Raw genomic sequence first — 19,270 nt, forward strand, 5'->3', positions numbered from 1 at the left:
AAGGGGCGGGTGAAAGTGCCATCTCTCCCTCCCTTCCTGTCCTTTTCTCTCTCTTGGTCCCTGGAAGAAGCCTCCCCTGCACCGGACCCTTGGTGTCCTTGGGCAGTCTTTTTCTCCCCTCGCACTATTCCACGACCCTCGGGAACCCCAGAGGGCACACTCTGCACGCCCCGTTTTCTGCTTCCTTCAGAGCTCCCTGTTCTCCCTTCACACCCGTCTCGGTCCCGAGTTCCGGAAAACACGCCCCCTTCCCCTGGGTCCCCCGAGTCTGTGGTAAGGGGTTCGCGCTCTCGTCTCCCCCCTTCCGCTACTCCGATCGGCTGTTCGGCCCAGCTCCTGCGATCGCCTCCTCGAAAGGAGCGGGCAGATGCCACCTGGGTCCCCGCCCCTCGGCCCCCTCCGGGCGCCGAGTTCTGGCTTCACGCGCGGCTGCCCCCGAGCTGCTCCCGGCTGCGCGAGCAGGTTCGCGCCGCAGCCGCCTGGCGCGCCCCAGCCCCGCGCCTTGGGAGGAAGGGAGGGCGCCCGGGCGGGGCTCGTCTGCGCCAGAGCCTGCTCTGCCCCGGCCCCCGCCTTCTACTCTTCGCCTGCCCCTGATCGCGGCGCCCTTCCCGAACCCCGTCAGCTCCAGTCGTTGTCCTCTCGCCTGTTATGCTGAAGACAGTTTCAGGACTAAACTTGAGCGCAGTTCTTTGGCTCGGTGCTCGCTCCCTGGGGAAGTGTTGGTTAATTACCGGCTGCTCCGCCCCCACGCCCGAGTGAGGGGTGCTTGAACTAGCAGGGAAGGGGAAAGAACAAGGCCTTTGGGACGTGGCCTCAGGCTCCCGCACCCGCGCCGGCCCAGATTCTGCTGGCTCAGACCTGGCATTCTCCGCCAGTTGGGGTGAAGTGGGGGCCGGGCGCCGGTTTCCTCCAGGGCGGCCAGGTGCAGATGCTCTCAAATCAGAGCTCAGAAGCCTGACCCTTTCTGGACGCGTTCAGTGGCCGGCCTGCGCGCCAGCCCTAGCCTCTGCCCTGAGGCAGCACCCATTTTAGGGAGAGTCAGCTAGCAATAGTTACTGGCCGCCAGGAGAGGCAGTGGAACCCAAAGGGTCGGCAGCCTTGGGGGCCCTGCTTGGTAGTCTAAGGGTGTGTTTTTAACATGCCTCAGTTTCCCTAGCCCCAGGGAAAATTGCAACTCACTTGGCTCCCTTCTTTCTGCTGCCTCCTGGCTGCTGGGACGGGAAATCTGGGGACCAGTTATAAGGAAGGGCAGGGCTGTTTGGGGTGACAAACAGCTCCCGCAGGGGAGCCAATGTTGCTTGCAGTTTACAAGGCCTGTTACAGCATAACTCATCTCTGTGGTACTGAACCAAGTGAGGATCAGGGCTCTTCAGGGTTCAAGTTTCGTGGCAGGGGTACAGGGAATGGGGCAGGAGCCATCTCTGATGAGCACTGAATCCAAAGACAGGCAGCTGGACTTCTGAGGGCTGGTGGGCAGGGGTGGTCCAGGGCAAGCCCATTCAAGCACTGGTGGGGGTGCCCAGCACCCACACCCACAGCCAGTGAGGCCCCCTCTCAGCCTGTTTCCAGGACACTGGGAAGTAGGTGGGAGGGGTCCCCACACTGTGAGCCTAACTGTCCTTTAGGGTCTGGCTTGTGGCCCTGATCCCTCCTGGGTTGTGTTTATGGCTGTAATTGCATCATTAGCCAGGGTTTATAGAGTTACTTAGCACCTGCCCCCACAGGGAGTGGCTTAGCCACCCCCTGGTTCTGTCTCTTCCTCGTCAAAGTAGACTCCCTTTCTGCAGGCGGTAGGGGTTTCCCCAGCCTACCAACCAACCACAGCTGGCATGAAAGCCAGGTTGGGCCTTTGTCCTGGGGATGGAGGACAGTCAGCACTTGGGGCCCAGCTTGGGGCTGCCCTGGAGATGACAGTGGAAATTGGGTTGGCCTCCTCTGATCGGAAGCAGGGAGGGAGCTCAGGTTCCTAGAGCTGCCAGAAGTGTCCCCAGCCCAGGCTGCGGGGAGCCTCTGTGCACACCCTGTGAAAGGAGGGACTAGAAAAATGCAGTTACTTTGAAGGCTGTGAGGAGGTTTAAGGGCAGAGCAGGGCCAGGTGCTTGGTGAGTACATGGTGCTGCTCTTCTGGACTGTGTGTGGTTTGTGTAATGGCTGCCAGTTTGTATGTGTGGTTATGATACAGGTATCTAGGTTGCTCTGGGTAGGTGAATTGTGTAGATGTGTGTCTATAAGAGTGTAACAACACATCATATTAATAGACCTTTCATGTCTGTGCTGTACTAGAACAATAGTCTAACAAAATGTAGCCAGAAACAATAGCTACCAACACTTACTGTGTGTTAACTCTTTAGATTGAGGTAGGAATTATTACTTTCATTAGACTGATTCAGAGAAGTTAAACAAGTTGCTAAAAATCACACAGCCTGGAAGTGGCAGGACTTGGGTTTCAAACCCAGGTTCAACTGACTCCAAAGTCCAATCTCAAAAAAAGACCACTTCAGGGTTTCCCAGGAGTTCTCTTTTAAAAGGTGGGGGGTGTAGCCGGATGTCAGTGGCTCACGCCTGTAATCCTAGCTACTCTGGAGGCAGAGATCAGGAGGATTGCAGTTCCAAGCCAGCCCAGGGCAAATAGTTCTTGAGACCCTATCTCAAAAAAACAAAACAAAACCCATCATAAAAAGGGCTGGTGGAGTGGCTCAAGCGGTAGAGTGCCTGCCTAGCAAGTGCAAGGCCCTGAGTTCAAACCCCAGTGCCGCCAAAAGAAAAGGATAAAAGGTGGGGGTGTGGCGGGTTGGGGCCCTTCTTTTCCCTGTCCATCCTGCTTGGCCAGGGGAGGAGATATGGCACCCAGGAAGAGAAGGGAGCATTTGTTATGGACTGCCTTCTGGGCACCCGGCTTTGTACCATGGACTTCAGGCCATTAACCTACAGTGACGCCTTCAGTAGGCACTTGCTTCACCAGATGTGGAAGAAAGGCTATGTTGGGTGAGAATGGACAGCAGTGGAAGTCATAAAGCCCTGGACTAGGAACCTAGGGACCCCAGCTGTGTGGCTGGAGCAGATCCTGCTTTACTTGGCCTCAGTTTCCCTGTCTGTGAACCCAGATCATTTGTGGGGTCCTCTTCAGTACAAACCTTCTACAGACCTCTGCCCAAGGTATCAGGATGGGCACCAGGCTTCAGAAAGAGAAGGGGGTGGGATGGACTGCCGGAGTTCACAGATTGGGGCTTTAGTTAACAGCTGGCCCTGGGGAGGCAGCCAGGCAGTTTCTTGGGATATAACCTTAGCACTGGGCCAAGTATAACCTAATCAGGTTCAACGTTGACACTGTGGGCTCTCTGGTGAGCTGCTTAGCTATAGTGTGCCTTAGTTTCCACACTTAACAAGGTATAGATTATAGTAGTGCCTACCTAAGTCAGGGTCAAGTGCCTTGATGTGCAGTGCACATACAGCACTTAGAATAATGTATAATTAACTCTTGCAACTCACATATTGATTTCATTTTTTATTTTCAAGTGAGGAAACAGAGGTACAGAGGTCCAATGAGGAATAAAGACCTGTGGGTTGGAACAGGCCTCCCTGTGTGTCTGACTCAAATGGAACACCTTCTGCAGAGCTTTGCAGACCCAGGGACCACAGTCCCCACCACTCCCTGTTGTTGCCTCCTCCCCCTGGCAGGGTCTCCTCATTTAATAAGAGAACATAGGGGACTTGGCAATGCCTGCAGTGTCTCTCGCAGCCCTGCCCCTTGGGCTTCTGTGGGGAGCATCTGGCCTGGCCCCTTGCCACCCCTTCCTATCTGTGACTCTCCCTGCCATCATCCCCTTGGCTGTGATGTCACTGAGGGCGGAAATAAAATCCCAGCGATAGGGCAGGATCTGAGACTTATCGCACCCACAGGAAATGCTTTGCTGTGGGGTGGCGGGGCAGTGGGTAAGATCAGAGGGTAGCCGAGAGACAGAGGCAACAGGCGGGGTTATCACCACTTTCTGCCCTGGATCTTCTTTGGTTTTTTGGAGCTGGGGAATGGAACCCAGGCCTCTGCGTGCTCTGCAAGTGCTCTATCACTGAGCTACAGCCCTGGCTCCTGTCTTGGCTCTTATGTGCAGGCAAAAGGAAGAAGAGAAATGAGGTCTGGCTATTGCCATGTCTTGTCCAACTTTCTTGGGGGCAGGTCACCTTGTTGGCTCTTAGGCATACAGTGGACGTCCCAAAGCAGATGTGATATTATGGAGAATCATCCAGGGATCCCAACAGACTTCCTGTCTATAAACCCACGGGCCACTTGCTCTCATCCCAGGCCTCTTTCATGCAGGTGTTCTCTCTGGGGACATCCTCCCTGCTCCCTGTCTCTAATCAAGTCTTTTATCTGTCATGGCACACCTTTCCAGAAGGCCTGGCTGGATATTATGACCTTTTGGGAGTTCTTCAAAATACCATTAGCTCTGAATCGCTAGAGAAGGAGCCTAGGCATCAGTATTAAAATACTCCCCAGGCTGATACAGGTGGCTCACACCTGTAATCCTAGCTACTTGGGAGGCTGAGATTGAGAGGATCTTGGTTTGAGGCCAGCCTTGGCAAACCCCCATCTCCAGAAATAACCAGAGCAGACCCTAAGTTCAAACTACCTCCCACCAAAAACAAAACAAAACAAAACAAACCAGATGGTTTGTATGCTCTTTCTCTAGGCAGCACTTCAGAATCCCCTGGAGGAGTTGTTACATCTCAGTTTGCTGGGCCCTACCCCAGGGTTTCTCATTCAATAGGTCTGCAAGTCTATGAGGACTGGAATTTGAGTTTTTGACAAGTTCTTTTGTTATGCCAATGTGGCTGGTCCATAGAACCACTGCCTTAGGGGCCTCCTGCCTTACCGCTACTCAGGCAGCACAGACCTGGTGCCTCCAACTGCTTTGGGCTTGTTAGGCCTGTGTCCTTTTTGAAGGCAGGCCGGTAGGGGCAGGGACCACTTCTGAGACTATTAGTGTCTTCTCCTTCCCCCTTCCTTCGACTCCTGTGTATTACTTGGCTTTGAGTTACTACAACAAAGTGCCAGAGGCTGGGTGACTTTTAAAGAAATTGTGGGGGTTTTTTGGTTGTTTTTTTTTTAAGCTTATAGTTCTCATTGAAGGGGCCACATCTGGTGATGGTCTTCTTGCTGGCAGAGTCCTGAGGCAGTAAAAGGTATAATATGACAGGGGACAGGGGTATATGTGTCTCTTCTGGTCTCTCTCCCTCTTCTTCTTCTTTTTGCAGCATTGGGGTTTGAAGGTTTGAACTTAAGGCCTCATGCTTACAAAACAGGTGTTGTTACTGCTTGAGCTATTCCACCAGTCCTCTCCCTCTTATAAAGGCACCAGTACTCAATCATGGGGCCTAAGCCACACTGATGACCTTATCTGATCCTAGTCACCTCCCAAAGGCCCCATCTCTGAACATCACAGTTAGATTAAGTTCCTACCCTCTTAATACTTCACAATGAGGATTGACTGTCAACAAATGAACCCTTGGTGGACACCCAAACCATATCCAAGCCACAGCAGTCCATGAACCTGACCACTCTTTAGCCAAGTGGTTTCTTAAAACAAGTGCTTAAGAAATATATGCTGCTTGCCAGGCATGGTGGCTCACACCTATAATCCTAGCTACCCAAGAGATGGAGATTGGGGCCAGCCCTGTCAAAAAGATCATGAGACCCTAACTCAACCAATAAGAAGCCAGGTGCAGTGGCAGGTGTCTATCCTCCTAGCACACAGGCACCTGCCACTGCACCCAGTATGAACAGAGGATCATGGTTCAGGCTGGTCTGGGCAGAAAAATGAGACCCTATTTGAAAAATAAGGAAACCAAAAAGGGAGGCATGGCTCAAGCAGTAGAGCACAAGGCCTTGAGTTCAAACCCCAGTACCACCAAAAAAAAAAAAAAAAAAAAAAAAGCATGATGCTTGATTAAGGCAGAGCAAGGTGGACCCAGGAGAGCAGCTATAGTTAGAGGTCATCAGAACTCACAGCAGGGGTGAAAGCTGCCACAGAGGCATTGAAGTCACAGGAGCCTTGTTGGAATAAGTGGCCCCTTTACTGAAGTGAGGTTGTTGACAGACCCATTGAATTTTGCTTTCTTACCTAACAGAGGGCTAGTATTTGATTACTATTTGAATCATAGTTCTTGTTACTAGTAAACATAAAATATACTCAAAAGAAGCTGTTTCTCTTCTCCTGGCCCAGGTAGGTGCTGGGAGGGTGGGTAGAGGGTCCTTGTAGGAGGTAGTTTTGCCTCCTTCATCTTCTAGGGAGTCCTTGGACTTTTTCTTTTTTGAGACAGGATCTTACTATTCAGGGTGATCTCATAGTTGTGATTCTCCTGCCTCAGCCTCCCGAATGCTGGGATTTCAGGCGTGTGCCCCAAGGCTGGCTTGGGTCCTGGGCCTGTAGGAATCACATCAAGAGAGCTGGAGGCTCATCCCTGGAGATGTGGGGGTGGAGCCGTCCTTGGAAACTGGTGAGACTAGGTTTTGAACTCAGGGCTTCATGCTTGCAAAACAGGCACTCTACTGCTTGAATCACGCCTCTAATCCATTTTGCTCTGGCTGTTTTGGATTTGGGATCTTGAGAACTATTTCCCCAGGCTGGCCTTGAACTTTGATCCTAGATCTCCTGATCCCAGTGAAGGCACCTAGCTGAAGGCAAATTAAACCCCTAACGTGTCCAGGAGGGCAAGTATTTGACCACTATTTGAGTTATATTCCAATCATATTTATAAGAACACAAACAATGCTTTTCCCATGGTCTTCACCCTGCAGGCACTTTACTGCCTAATATCCAGGACCTCGTACTCAGTTCCACAAGGTCCCGAGTGTCTGCCCGCCCTGTCCCTTCCCAGCCCTCCTTCTCACAGTGATCAGGCCCAGCTCTCCAGCTTGGGGCTCACAGTCTGCTCCTTTTCACAGAGAGGTTGCCAGCACCCCTCCCCTGAGTTCTACCAGTGGGTCTGTGGGGCAGAGCTCCCACTTGTTTGCTAAGGGAAGTCACAGCCTGTCCTCTGCTGTGTTTATAATTGGTTTGGGGACAGCACCTGCCCAGCCCCCCTGTAGTCCCTGAAGGGTGTGGAGTGGCCAGGAGGTGACACACTATACTGTCCACCCCCTGCCATCTCTCATCTCCTCCTGGCTCTAGCCAGGTGCGCTCAGCTGCCCCGCCCAGGCAACGCTGGCTGGCTTTGCTCCAGGCTCATTGGAGAGGTGGATCTGGGACTTCGCAGCCAGCTAGGGCTGCCTGTGTGTTGTTGAGAAGAAGAATCAAAGCCCAGGGACCCTGCACCGCAGCAACCCATGGCCTTCAGCACCCTTCAGTCAGTGGGAGTGTACTGTGCCTCCCACATGTGCCCAGTGCTACACTGGCCAAGCAGAGCAGGAAGGATCTAGAGCACAGCTTGGTCTACTCAGGGAATCTGTTACCACAGTGGAAAGAGGAAGGCAGAATGACAGAAGGTAGATTAATGTACTCAGTGAACAGAAATGTGGCAGTGGCCCTTTGCTCTCAAGAGCATTTTCCTTCAGCCTCTTGCCAGCCCAGAGACCTTGACTCAGTGTGGTTGTGGTCCCTCAGCCCTCCTGGCCATATGGACCTCAGGAGGTGTAACTGTGCTTCTCCCTGGTTCCTCTCACCTGCAGGCCCAGGAGGCTCTCTTCTTGGACAGAGTCCTTCCTTCTAGGACTTCTAGAAGCTACCCAATGGGAGGGGAGGCCTCTGGGCCACACACCGGCTTGGAAGCCCAGGGGCCATGGGAGCATGTGGACTTGCCTAGGCTGAGCCCTATGATTTGGGCCTGGAGCCTGGGGACAGTGCATCTGCACCCATCCTCTCCAGCACCATCTCTGTTCCCACCCCTCTTGACCTTCCTTCTAGTTCCACAGAACCTGGAACATCAGACCTAATGTATGTTTGTCTCTTTCCTGCTCTCTGTTCTCCCTTCTCTTCATTCTCTTTATCTTTTCTGTGTTCAGAAGGTGACTGAGGTGGCTTCCCTAGAGTGAGCCTCCAAGTCCTGCTGTCAGGGGCCCAGAGGAATGGCTCAGGGTAGGGTGAGGTGGGTGTGCAGGTGCCCAGACTGATGCCTCTGCCCTTGGACAGGAAGGGCTGGGTAGTGGCTAGGGCATCCTGGGTGCGTGTGCGTGTGTGTGCGTGTGCGTGTGTGTGTGTGTGTGTGTGAGACAGGAAAGATGTTATGGTGGCCAGCTACTGCGGGCTGAGGGGCATCCAGAAGCCTGGGCCATCTCAGGGAAGGGAGGGCTTCCACAGACAGCCCTGATCGGCATCACATACTCCACACCTGTGACTAATTACAGGTTATCATTCTTTTTTTTTTTGGTCTAATTATAGTAGTTTTCAAAGGCAGGTGTGGGAAGAAAATATTTGAACTTCTGTTTCTATTTATCTCATTCTTTTCTCTTTTTATTATGAAATATAGCATAGTTACTGAAAAAAGCATAAATACACATGTATAAATGTGAACTCCCAGGTGACTACCACCCAGATGGAAAGACAGAATATAGCTTGAACTCCAAAACCAGCCCTTGTGTTCACCCCAGAAGTAACCACTACCCTGTCTTTTATGGTAACCAGCTTCTGGCTTCTCTTTACCATCTAACTACCTGTGTCCGCATCCCTTAGCAATCAAGCTTACCTTTGCCAGTTTTTTAATTTAATACAGAAGAATGACTCTGGGTAAACTCATACTGGTGTCTCTCCACTCGGTAGTGTATTTGTGGTGTGTGTGCGTGTGCGCGTGCACGTGTGAGGGCAGCTATAGCATCTTCATTTTCATTGCTGTATGCATCCATCCTGCTCTGCTGCTCATGGGCAGTTGTATGGCTTTCCTTTCTTGATATAAGGGACGCTATTACAAGAAAACCTTTGCATGTGTTTCCCAGTGCATTGTTACATAGATTTCTTCAGTGTTTATAACCAGGAGTGGACTCACTGGAGCACAGGGCATGCAATGCATAGTTCATCTTCAGTCACTATTTTAAGCAGTCGTACCAGTTTGCTCCTCCCTAGCGACTCCTCTGAGTTCCTGTTGCTCTTGTCAGCACTTGGTGTCGTTAGACCAGAGAGTGTGTAACAGTATCTCACCACGGGTGTAATTTATATTGCCATGCTCATCTTTTTTTTTTTTAATAGATCTATTTTTGCATATGTTTGCTAGCATGCACAATATATTTATGCACTGGGTTAAACAGTAGTTGGCCCTTTCTGTCCGTGTGTTCTACGTCTATGGATTCAACCAACTCAGGTTGAAAATATTTGAAAAAACATTATTACACCTGTATTGAACATGCCACTGTTCAGTATAAAACCGTTTACATAGCATTTATATTGTGTGAGGGAGCACAGCTAACCTAGACATGACTTAAAGTATACGGGAAGATGTGCATTGGTTCTATGGCAATACTGCACCATTTGGCGGGGGAGGAGCAGCGAGTCCAAGGCTGGAAGGTGTACCTTCCATTTAGAACTGGCAGGAGAGACTGGGGATGTAGCTCAGTGGTGAAACGCTTACCTAGAATTGGCAGGTGCCTGTCTTTTAGTTGCTTCTAGGAGCAGTAGTTCTCATCTCAGGGTGATTTGCTTCCCCCAGGGAACATTTGGCAATGTCTGATGACATCGGCTAGGGATACCTCTAAACATCCCCACAACAAAGAATTGTCTGGGCCTGAGTGTCAGTGGTGCTGAGGTTAAGAAACTGATCTAGGACCGGGTGCCAGTGGCTTGCTCCTGCAATCCTGTCTATTTGGGAGGCTGAGATTGAGATGATCGCATTTTGAGGTTGGCCCAGGCAAATAGTTTGTGAGACCCCCATCTCCAAACTAGCCAAAGCAAAGTGGATTGGAGGCGTGGCTCAAGTGGTAGAACACCTACTTTGCAAGTGTAAAGCCCCAAGTTCAAACCCCAGTCCCATGGGGGTTGGGGGAGTCAGTGGGGAAGAAACTACTCTAGGGAAAGAGGCAGGAAACAGATTGGCCGTAAATTTGCTGCATGGCCTTAGGGAAGTCGCTTAAGTGCTTTGAGCCTCAGTGCCCTCACCTGAAAAATGGGATACTAGGGTTGGATTGTTGCCTTTCTCCTTCATGGGGCTTCGTCAGGATGGGAGAGAGGGTTGGTGCACAGGTGTTGGGGGAAGTGTTCACACAAGGGGCCCTGTGCCCATGAGGCAGGACTTGCCCTTCCTCCTTGCCTGTGTTTGTATACTGAGCTGGAGGCATCAGCTGATGAGCTGGACCTGGGCCCTGGATCCTACTGCTCTAGGGCCTGTGGGGGCGCCACAGCCTGAGGGCCCCAGACTTTTGATGAGGGCTGCAGAAATGAGGGGCTCTCTAGAAACTGTGGGGCCCAGGTAAAACCACTTCTGACTTTGTCCTTAGCTGGATAGGAGTCCAAGGTTGGGGAGATAAGAGGTGCTTATCATGCTCCTTGTCTGAGGCCTGTTGCAGGTCCAGTGCCGTGACAGGTAGGAGCCAGAGGGCAGTGCTGAGGGTTCTGCACACAGAGGCTGGACTTCTGCTCACCCTTTGTGCCCTTCCAGGGAGGGCCAGGGAGGCCAGAGTCTGGCTGGTCCTCTCTGGGCCTCTCCGACCTCTGCGTTCCGAGTCTTCGCTCACTTCATTGACCTCTCTGTCTTCTCCAGAAGCTATGGCCTGGCTTATCTCCCCCTACTTCTCCTTTCCATCCTGAACCCTGCTCTCATGAAATGCTGGGGAAACTCATCTGCCCCAGATGTGGATGACCAATAACAGCTGCTGCCTGCCTGCCTTTCTGGACAAGGATGGGATCTCTTCCCCACCAGAAAGAAGTATCAAGTTCAGTCTTTGTCACATCTCTTGGATGGCCAGTTAAGAGAAGTATACTGGAGGCCAAAGAGTCACAGAAATCGCCATGTGTAGCGAGAAGTTTCCCACAGTGACAAGAGCTTGGTGGCTTAGCTCTTCCCAGAGCCTGGTGGGGTGACATTTGCCTCCCATTTCAAGGGGTGGGTGCTATAGTAAGACCCAAGGCCAATGTGTGGCCTGTTAGGGGAACTGTGGGCCTCTCTGGGCGGGGTTGGAAGAGTCTTGGGTTTGGAGTGGACTGTGCTAAGCCTGGTGGGATTCTGATTCCAGTGAAATTCTTGTCCCGCCACCTCTCCCTCTCTATTTTGGGGCCCTTAAGGCCAGGCTGAGGTGGGGCAGTTGTGAGAGGCTCCATCTGGGGGGCAGACCTGGTCCGTGGCCTGGAACAAGAGGCTGGTGAGATTGGAGCTGGTCGGCCTTGATAGGTTTGGGGGGGGGTTGTGCGAGGCCTTCCGGAGTGTGCTTCCCTGTGCTGTGAGTAATCCTCGGCCACATTTGCAGCTCCCAGGAGATTGTGCAACTTCCTCTGAGGCTGAGGTGTAGGGGGCTGGGTGAGAAAGAGCAGTGGGGAAAATGAGGAACCTGCTGGTCCCGGGCTCCGCCCCCATGAGCTGAGTGCTCCAGGGGGCCTTCTTCCAGGGGCTGCCCCCTTCCAGGTGCATGCAAACGTGTGCGCATGCGTGAGCCTGTGTGTCCTCTTTAGGGGGCGGTGGGTGAGTTGTGGGCAAGGCCCCTCTGGCTGCAATGGCATCGGGGGTCTTTTGAGGAGGGGTAGGGAAGACACTGGGGAGCCAGGTTGGGAGCAGGTAGGTAGGGGGAAAATGGGGGTGCAGGAGATTTGGGGCATGATGGTGTCCTGGCTCACAGAGAGATGGTGGAAAACAGGAAAATCAGGAGAGCGCCTGAGTCCTGCTTGGGTTTCCTCATCTTCCCAAGTTCCTTTTGAGGTTCTGGCGAGGAGGTCATGGTACCCAGGGACAGCAAGTCCATTTACATGGGGGAGCATACCCTCTGTGTTTGAATCCCCACCCTGCAGCTTTCCGGCTAAGTGAGCCTAGCAAGTAACTTGCCCTGGATGTGCCTTAGTTTCCTCATCTGTAAAATGGAGTTGACAACTGTAGTGCCATCTAAGTGGGTTCATTCCAAGAATTAAAAAGCTTAACTTACTCCAAGCGCTCAGAACAGAGCCTGGCATGGGCTGAGGAAGCGCTCTGTGCATGTTAACCTTTTTTTTGAGGTGCAGACTCAGGGCCTCCCACTCTCCAGGCAGGCATTCTCAGGCATTCTGAGCCACGCCCTCAGCCCACCTGTTAACATTTTACCTGCACATGTGGTGTTGGTGTGCAGATGGCAGAACGCAAGCCAGTCCTCTTGGCAGTTATTTGGATGGTGGGCAGCGTGGGTCTGGCGGGTTATGAGCACAACTGTGCATTCAGACAGACCTGGCTCTGAGTTCTCGCTGTGTGACCTTGAGCCTCAGTTTCCTCACATTTGAACTGAGTACTAACACCTCCTCCCTGCTTAGAGTGATGGGGAGGACAAAAGGAGATAACATGGCAATCGTCCACGCTTGACAAATGGATGCCATTATCAGGTTCCTGCTGCAGAGAGGGCCATGGGGCAGACGGGGAGTTTGGCTGCGGATGTCCTTGGAGGGATGTTTCAGAACTGTGGATCAGGGCTCTGATTGGACCCTAATCTGGACATGAAATCAGTGTAGTGGGCCTTCATGAACATTTTTTTAAATAAAAAAATGAATACAGTAGAAAATCTCCAATCACATTGCATAGTATTGGTAAGCGTTGTTTTGTAGAAGGCCTCATTTTATGTGCGTGTGTGTCTCCAAGGTCAAATGGAATATATCTTTCTGTGAGTCATGGGCAAACACTTTGGGGCGACTGTCTTAGAGACTCTCCTCCTGTTCAGGGTTTATGCAGCACCTGTTGAGTAAGGAGTCCAGCACTGGCGGCTGGGCCTGGAGCGTCTGGTCTGTCCTTGGTAAATCCAGCAGGGTGATTGGGGGGCCAGGGCCTGTCTGTTCTACCAGGTGGCTGCCAAGTCTGCAGGTCGGTGGAAGCAGAGGGTGGGGGTGGTCAGGGAGGGCTTCCTGGGGCTGCTGGTGTGTTGGATGGGGACAGTGAGAGGAGACAATACCTGGCATGAATGTCTGACTTCAGGTCGGGAGGCAGCTCCATGTCAGTGGAGGGCTTCAGGGCCACACCTGGCAGGGGGCGCCCATGTGAGTTGGAGCAGAGGGCGTTGTTTAGGAAGTGCTGGTCAAGGACTGTGTCCATCTCCTCTGGCTGAGGAGGGATAGGGTAGAGGAGGATTAGGGTTTATACATGCCTCTCCCCATCACACCACAGTGACTGAGTGAGATGCAGGGCCTGTGGCTCAGCCCTTTCCTCCTCTTGCTGTGACCCCAAGACCTCCTAAACTTTGTTCTGTCCTCTGCTGCCCCAGCTGGCTCTGGTGGGCCTGGCCTGTGACTTGACCTTCAGCCTTGAGCCCTGCTCCAGGAGCCGGAAGACTTTCTACGACCTGGGGCCTGCCCTGGCAAGTGGTTGGCACAGCTTGGGCCTCAGCATCTTCATCTGTAAAGTGGGCGCCCTAACCCATGAGCAGTCAGCCTCCTAGTGGTGATGCCCGTCTTGTGACCTGATGTGGAAGAACTGCCTGTAGGAAGTTTGGGCGCTCTGGGTGGGTATTATTGTTATCACTAAGGCTGGAGGACTGGGGAAGGTCATGAGGACATCAGCTGCCTGGCTGGAGAGCCCCCACCTCCCCACCCCATGACCTAGGGCAGGGAAGGAGTGGTAGAGAAGAGCCTGTGACCCATGGCAGGTTGGGGATATCCCTGACTCTGAGTGGAGGTGGCCCGGTAGGGCTGCAGAGGATTAGACTGGGTCCGGCCTGGATCTGGAAACCCCCACCCTCCATAGCCCCACCCTGCATTGAGTCCCCTAGGAGCCCCAGCTTGGGGTCTTTGTCATCAGGGGAAGGCAGTATCCTAGGACTGATTGGCCCTGGCCAGTTTCCAGGAAGCTGTGGGCGGCTTCCAGCCTGCTGAGCACAAGCACTCACTACACTTGAACATGGTGCTTATTGAAAGGTCACAGATACTGAGCAGGCGTGGTGCTGAGCTTAACCTAATGTGTAGGTCTTTTTATTCTCCCATTTTACAAATGGGAAAACTGAGGCCCAGAGAGGCTTAGTCTCTTACTCAAGATTACCTTGCTAGTGACTGGCAGAACTAGATTGAGGCCATGAGTTTTGAATTCAGGCTGTTGGGGTTCAAATCTGATGGTGTCACTTACCAGCTGTGGGACCTTTGGACAGTGACTGAATCTCTCTGACCCTTAGTTTTTTCTTTTGTGCCTTGCTCAAAGGGTGGCTGTGAGAATTCAACAAGTTAAGAGCTGTGCAATGCTTTGTACATAATTGTGCCATCAGCAATAACCTGCTGGGGGGGTCCTGGGCTAGTTTTCTGGTTTCCTGGGTCCCAGTCTCCTTAGTTGTATGACACAACTGACCCTTTCCTTCCCCCTCTGGGTAGGATGGATGAGGATCAGATCCAAGTCTTGATTGTGTCTGGAGAGAGGCCCTCAGCTGGACAGAGGCCTTCTGGAAACCTGGAGGCTGCTGGGAACTTTGCAGGGCTTGAGCTAACTGCAGGTTCTGTGGCCCTTTGTTTATGTCTGCTTCAAGCTCTCTTGGCTTATGTTGTTGATTCCTGTAGTCATTTGAGTTGGTGACCTCAGATTTACTCCAGGGTTTCCCTTCTGTGGAAGGGTTTGGTGGTCAAGCAGGTATAGGAGAGTAGAAATTAAAACACAGTAAAGCCGGACATGGTGGTACGTGCCTGTAATCCCAGCCCTTGGAAGGCAGAGGCAGGAAGATTGCAAGTTCGAGACCAACCTGGGCTACACAGTGAGTTCCAGACCAGCCTGGAACTCTACATAGCCTATCTCAAAAACAAAAACAAAAAACAGAAAAATGGTTCAGTGAAGTGGCTCATGCCTGTAATCTGGGCTACTCAGGAGGTAAAGATAGAGAGAATCATGGTTTAAGGCCAACCCAGGCAAAAAGTTAGGAGACTCCTTCTCAATCAATAAGCCAGGCACTTGATGGTGTGAGCCTGTGGTCCCAGAAACTCAGGAGGCCTTAGGCAGGAGGATCAGGGTCTGAAGATGGCCCCAGGCAAAAATGGGACACCACTAAAGCAAAAAAAAAAAAAGGGCTGGGATCATGTCTCAAGTGGTAGAGAACCTGCTAGCAAGTGAGAGGCCCTAAATTCGAACCCTCACACTGCCATAAGAAAAAAAAAAAAGTTTCTAAAGTTTCCTTTAGTCCCATCTTCTCTGGAAGCTGAGGCAGGAGGATCCTTGAGTCCAGGAGTTCAAGGTTGGGGCTTGCCTAGGTAGTATATGAGATCTTGTTTCTGAAACAAAGCAAAAAGTAAAACAGCGGAGGGGGAAATGGGGAGATGATGGTCAAAGACTGCAAGGACTCAGTGAGATGGGATAAGTAGGGGTTTGTTCCCCCTGCGATGCATTGCACAGCACAGCGAACATAGTTATCTATAGCGTTATAGATTTCAAAGTTGCTGAGAGAACAGAATTCCAGTGTTCTCATTACCAAAAATGATAAGCATTTGAGGTGACGGATATGTTAATTAGGTTGGTTTCAATATTCCACATTGTATCCATGTTACTTAACATCACTTTGTACCCATAAACATATACAACTATTTTTTTAAGTTCTTAAGCAAACAGTTTATTGATATATATATCAAATCAGTGCCGACATAGAAACCTTGCCAGGGAAATACACCAGTAGTGGCCTTTGGGGATGAGGTGTGCAGGAGAATGGAGAGGTAACATGAACTCAGGTTTCACAAGTGACAATTCACAACAGTCTGAACTGTTATTAGAGCAGAAGCGATATTAGGCAGTCGTCACATTTTCACATCGGTAGTATGTATTGATAGTTAAAGCAGTTACTGTTCTGAGTACCAGGTAATCCAGAGTAGCTGTTCCCAACACTGGTGTAAAAGGACAAGCAGTCTTCACAGGCAGAAACCCTGATTCAGTTAGTTTTGGATTGAGGTCAGGGTATCTGGTATTTTAAAATAGCATATTGGTTAATGAGAATGAGAAACCTTAATCTATGATAGATTTCTAAAAAAAAATTGTCACAGTTAACATGTTAGATAATTATAATTGTTTATTTATCATACATTACTATATGAAGGGATTTCATTATGTGATTCCGTACATCTGTACAGTGTACCTTGAACAAGTCCACCTCCCCATTCTCCCTTCCTCCTTTCCCCCTTTTTCAAACAGTGTTTGGAGGGTTTCATTCTGCTGTCTCCATATGAATATATGCAGCGTACTCGCATCCTCTTACCCATCAGTACCCTTTCCTTTTCCCATCCTGCCTCCCACTGCTCCCCCCAACAGTCCCTCATATACACTCATGTCCCATTATTGTCCCCACCACCACCATTGTTTTAAGTCTAGGTTCCACAACTGAGTGACAGCATGCAATATTTGGCCTTGATAATCTTCAGCTCCAGCTCCATCCATTTTCCTGCAAATGACATAATTGCGTTTTTCTTTCTTCTTTTTTTAGTGGTTCTAGGATTTGAACTCAGGGCCTCATGCTTGCCAAACAGGCACACTCCCACTTAAGCTACCCCACCAGCCCTGTTTTGTAAGGGTTTTGTTGAGATAGGGTCTGGCAGAGTTATTTGCCCAGGGCTGGCTTCAAACTGTGATCCTCCCAATCTCAGTCTCCCAAGTAGCTAGGATTACAGGTGTGAGCCACTGGCGCCAGCATTTTGTTTTTCTTTATGGCTGAGTAATAATAGTCCATGGTATATATATCTGCCATATTTTCTTTATCCTTTCATTAGTTGTTTGGCACCTTGACTGTTTCCACAGTTTGGCTGTTGTGAAGAGAGCTGCAATAAATATGAGTACACAGGTATCTCTCTTGTATATTGATTTACATTCTTTTTGATACATGCCCAAAGGTGGTATGGTGGGGTCATAAGGTGGGGTCATTTTTAGCTTTTTGAGGAACCTCTGAACTGATTTCCATAGTGGTAACACTAGTTTACATCCCACCAACAGTGTATGAGGGTTCCCTTTCCTCCTGCATCCTCACCAGCATTTGTTGTTTGTGTTCTTGATGACGGCCGTTCTGACTGAGGTGAGATGGAATCTCAGTGTAGTTCTGATTTGCATTTCCTTATGGCTGAAGATGTTGAACTTTGCTTCATGTATTTATTAATCATTTGTATATTCTCTTAGAACTGTCTATTCATTTTCCCATTTATTAATTGGATTATTTGTTCTTCTGCTCTTTGTATATTCTGGATATTAATCCCTTACCTGTTGAATAACTGATAGATTTTCTCCCGTTCTCTGGGTTGTCTCTTGATTCTGGCAACTGTTTCTTTTGATGCGCAGAAGCCTTTTAATTTGTTGCAGTCCCATCCTTGCTGTTAGGTCCTGGACAATCAGAGTCCTATTCAGAAAATAACTACCTATGCCTGTATCTTCCAGAGTTTTCCCTGTGTTTTCTTTCCTGTAATAGCTTCAGTGTTTCAGGTCTTGCATTAACATGTTTGATCCATTTAGAGTTGATTTTTATACAACTAATTTTTAAAAAACAAAATGAGGGCTGGGGTATAGCTCAGTGGTAGAGTGATTGCTTGCCATGCATGAGGCCTTGAAGAGGAGAAACTGAGTTTTCCTTGCTGCTGGACTTGTCAGAGCCTTTGGTATGCTAACAGCCATTGTGCATGTGTAATGTTCACAAGTCCTGATGTTTAAAGCCCCATTCTCCAGATAGAGAAACAGACCTGGAGGGGAGTGCTGGGGACCTCCCTCTTCCTCCTTCCTCTCTTTTGCTCAGAGAAGAGTGTGTGTCCTGCTCCCTTCCTAAAGGCCTGCACCTTTGTTCGTCTGGCTCCAGCATTAAGTGTGTTCAGTGGGCACTGGTGGGAGATGGAGCCGTGCCCACCATGTGGCTGCTGGGAGACACATCAGAAGCTGATGTGTGGCACTTAGGCTTCATCCTGGCCAGAGGGCCCAAGGAAGTCACTTCCGTTTCCTGGGCCTCAGTCTCCTCACTGTGTAAGATGTGTTCTTGAGCTTCTGGTAAGTGCAGCTCTGACACCAGATGTGAATGTGCTCTGTTTTCAGTCCACCTGCAGACATCCCTGAGTCTAACAAGTCATCATTTCTGGAGACCCAGGCTGTGGGACCTAGCATGGTTAGGCCTCTATGCTGGGCTGGCCCACAGTGTGACGTCTGCCCTGTAGCGTACTGCTGTCCTCTCTAGTCTCCATTCTCATCAGCTCTGGAGTGGGCCAGTGTGGCTGACTCTGGGGACCCATTTCACAGGTGAGATGCGAGGCAATGCGTATTGTTCCAGCCAGGACCATGGTTCTTATCCCGTGCTGGCAGCTCGTGTTAGACTTGGTGAAGAAACTGGTGTCTTGGGGCCGTGGTTTGGCTCTTTCTTGAACAGGGTGCTCCTCTGCAGCTCCACCGACCTGCAATGGGGCTGCCGGTGGGTATGCCTTGCCCATCGCACAGTCCTGGGGTAGGAATCCTGTAGACCCTCTGTGGCTGTGGAGGTCTCCAGTGAAAGGCCAGGAGGTGGCTGGCTGGGTGGGGAGGTGGGAGGAGGCGCTGCCTTCCTGGCTGTGTCCTCTCCCAGAGGGCTGTTTGCCCACCTTATTCTTAGCGCTGACTCATTATATAGTCTATATTTAGCCTGGTTTCTAAGTGCTGCCATCTGATGCAGCCGGTGCTGAGGGGGTGGCAGGGGCGACCCCTTTGGGCACTTCTGGGGACTGAAGAACAGGACAGTTTTCTACTTCCTGCACTTGCCATGACTTGAAGCTGGGCAATGCAGTAGGCGTCCTATTCATGCATGTGCGTTGTTTGCTCCCCCACAAACTCATACATCTCAAGCTCTGTGGGTGGGAAGGGTAGGGGTTACTGTCCAGTTAGAGAGCATGGGCTGGAGGTGACAGGCCTTTCCATGGTGGTCCTCAGGGGTCCACTTAGTCTCTGACTCCTGCAGAGAGGGACGTCAAGGCCAGAGCCAGTACACTTGTGACAGCTACCACCAAAGGAGAAGCCAGAAGACATTATAGGGAGGGGGTGTAGCACAGTGGTTAGGGGAACAGGCTCTGTAGCCAGACTGCCTGGGGTGGAGTCCTGGCTGTGTTTCTTCCTAGCTGTGTGACCTTGGGCAACTGATCAACCTCTCTGTTTCCTCATCTGTGAGAGGGGAGTGTAGTGTTACAAAGATTAAGTAAGATAAGAATGTGTGAAGAGCCTGAATAGGAAGTGGTGTGTGACA

The 19,270-nt window shown here is 50.8% G+C and overlaps 1 protein-coding gene across 2 annotated transcripts in view; it reads left to right on the top strand.

The window, feature by feature from the left end:
- Tfeb (transcription factor EB) overlaps positions 1–19,270 on the top strand; it is a 48,783-nt gene that overhangs the window by 801 nt on the left and 28,712 nt on the right. The window contains exon 1 of one of the 2 annotated variants that reach the window (XM_074082214.1): positions 501–2,102. The exons of the other annotated variant lie outside the window; for it this stretch is intronic. The gene's annotated coding sequence lies outside the window, so the exon portion shown is untranslated. Of the gene's footprint in view, positions 1–500; positions 2,103–19,270 lie in introns of those variants that run through there. 2 annotated transcript variants of the gene reach the window in all.

This window comes from Castor canadensis, chromosome 8 (genome assembly GCF_047511655.1).
Source record: "Castor canadensis chromosome 8, mCasCan1.hap1v2, whole genome shotgun sequence".
NCBI lineage: Eukaryota > Metazoa > Chordata > Mammalia > Rodentia > Castoridae > Castor > Castor canadensis.